The sequence below is a fragment of the Mastomys coucha genome, chromosome X (assembly GCF_008632895.1).
Source record: "Mastomys coucha isolate ucsf_1 chromosome X, UCSF_Mcou_1, whole genome shotgun sequence".
NCBI classification, from domain to species: Eukaryota; Metazoa; Chordata; class Mammalia; order Rodentia; family Muridae; genus Mastomys; species Mastomys coucha.
The window spans coordinates 61,098,489-61,101,439 of record NC_045030.1 but is presented as its reverse complement, the minus strand read 5'-3'; positions in this window follow the sequence as shown (position 1 = coordinate 61,101,439).

The following is a 2,951-nucleotide window of genomic DNA, read 5'->3' as shown; positions in this document are numbered from 1 at the left end:
GACCTATTTCCCATTTCCTTCCTCTAACTCCCCTCCTTAGCCCCAATATGCCCCCTTCCAACTTTGTCTTTTTAAAAAGACTCCACAAAATCCACTTAGCCCAGGTCGGCAGCAGTTGACTAGGGCTTTCGCTCAGGCTTGCTCCACTCCCCTGAGGCAATGAGTTCCTTGGGCTGAGTTCATTCTTACCAGGACAACCTATTATAAAAGCCTTAGCCTGAGTTGAAACAAATGGTGGCTCTTTAATCTCAGAATTTAGAAAGCAGAGAGGCAGGAGGATTGCCACAGACTCAAGACCAGCCTGGCCTACATAGTTAATACTAGACTAATGAGCGTAGAGTGGGCCCTTTCTCAGAAAACAAACAGATGTGCCGGATAGCTAGCTCAGAACTTAACCCTTCCTGCTCCTCTACAATGTGGAAGTCAGAGGACAGCTTGAGGGAACTGCTTCTCTCCTTCCATCACTTGGGTCGGTCCCAGGGACCAAACTCAGGTCACCCGGCTTGGTGAGAAGCTTTTCTACCCAGTGAACCACCCTGCCTGCATTTTCATATCTATATTCCTACTCCATTATGAAACAGTTTACAATAGCCAATATAAAGAATCCAGCTCAGTGTCCATAAGAAGACTGTGTGTGTGTGTGTGTGTGTGTGTATGTAAGAGTTGGGAGGAGAGGAAGAAAGGAGAGTCACTATCCATAAACTGGGTAAAATTCTGTCGGTTTTAACAACATGGACGAGGCTGCAGACACTTATGTCAAATGACATGTCAGAGAAATAAAAATACCAAATGATCTCATTCATGATGGAAAATTTTAAGGCAAATATATTTATTTAGTATACTGTTAGAGTGCAGTGGGCATTGCAGTAATGTAGGAATGTCGGGTCTACACTTGTTATGTTTAAAAATTGACTTCTTGCATATTTGCATATGTGCAGTCACAAGACACTGGGGAGGACAAGTGGGAGCTGTTGGGTAATAGGTATGCTGTTGCTGTGAAACGGTAGGAAGAAGTTCTGGTGTGCCATTGCACACCAGGGTACCTAGGGAACAGTAGTGTATGTATTTCAAAAGAGCTAGAATGTTGTGAATACTCTTATTGGAAAGGTTATGGATATGCTAATTATCCTTGTTTAATCCCAAGATTTCCTGTTGTGCTCCATATGTATTTAGTGATATCTGTGAATTACAAAACAAATTAGGAACTGTCCTGGTTGTGCAAGTCTTTAATCTCAGAATCTAGAAAGGTTAGGGACAGAAGAATCACAAGTTCCAGATCAGCTCGGACATATTAGTGAGACTCTATTCTAGAGTAGAAAAAAAAATGACAAGATTTATAGCTTTTTTCTTCCTTCTTGGGTGTGGTTTTATTTTATTTTCCTGTTTTGGAGGGATTTGTTGTAGTGGGTTTTGTTTCTTTTTTTGAGAAAACTTAAAGTTGGGAGGGAAGGGAAGGGAAGAAAATCTGTGGGGACTTGGGCGGGGAAGAATATGATCAAATTTGAATTTGAAATTTGTTTTTTTATATTATGTATTTATTATTATTTATAGGAGTACACTGTACTGTCTTCAGGCACATGCCAGAAGAGGGCATCAGATCTCATTATGGGTGGTTATGAGCCACCATGTGGTTGCTGGGAATTGAACTCAGGACCTTTCAGAACGGCAGTCAGTGCTCTTAACCGCTGAGGCATCTCTCCAGCCCTTGAACTTTGTTTTAAATGATGAAAAATATAATAGTAAACAAGGAAAATGGAGAGTGGATTGTAGCTCATTTGCACAGCACTCACATGCCACATGTGAGGTCTTAGGTTCTGTCTCCAGCACTGCCTGGGAGGTGGCTCTATGGGAGAGTGCTTGCCTGGTGTGTGCAAGACTGGGGGTGGGGGTCATCACTAATGAGGTCCAGAATTTTATAAGTGAAAGTAAATAAAATAAGCTCATAATGGTAGAATCTTATATGCTTGCTGGAAAAGAGCAAAGAGGTTAGAAAGTAATAAAATCTGGAAGATGTGGTGAAATAAGTTAGTGATCTGAAATGCATAGTGTGTTCATTTTGGGATACAGACTGGCGGCTTCTTAATATGAAAAGTGTAAGTTTGCTATCTACCCAGGGATGTTCCTCCAAGATATATGCTCAAGGAGGAATGGGTAAGTATGAATGCACAAAGACTAGTACAAGAATTTTCCTATCTGGATTACTTGTGCTAACCAAAATGGAAAGTGTCCAAATGTCCATCCACGGGTTACTGAATAAGGAAAAAGAGATGACAGTATTGTTAAGCCATAAAAGAAATGTTCTGACATGTACTACAACTTGGATGAAGCTTAATCTCATGATACTTTATAAAAGGAATCAGACACAACTGATCACATGTTATATGTCTTATTTATATGAAAAGTTTATAACGGGCAAATTCATAGAGATAGTGATTGCCGGAGCCTTTTGGCACGAAAGCAAACTTAAAATAAATAGGATCTAAATAAATTATTTGAAACAGACTCATGCTGATAGTTATATAATTTGGTATTATCTTTTTAAAAATGTCACAGACCAACTGAGTGGGAGGAGGAGGAAGAAGGGGCAAGATCAAGTATGGGGAGAGACCGGAGGGACACCCAGAGGGCCAGGAGAATGAAATATAATATGCAACAGTGGTGGTTAGGGAGCAGAGGAAACCTCTAGAAAGTCCCAAAGACCTGGGATGTGAGAGGCTACCGGGACTCAATGGGGATGACATGAGCTAAAATGCCCAACTGTGGGAGATGGAACTGGAAGAGACTACCTCCAGTAGATAGACATGGTCTCCAGTTGAGATGGGAACATCCACCCATCTTCAAAATGTTTAACCCAGAATTGTTCCTGCCTAAAGAAAATGCAGGGACACAAATGGAGCAGACCTGGAGGAAAGGCCATCCAGTGACTGGCCCAACTTGGGATCCATCTCATA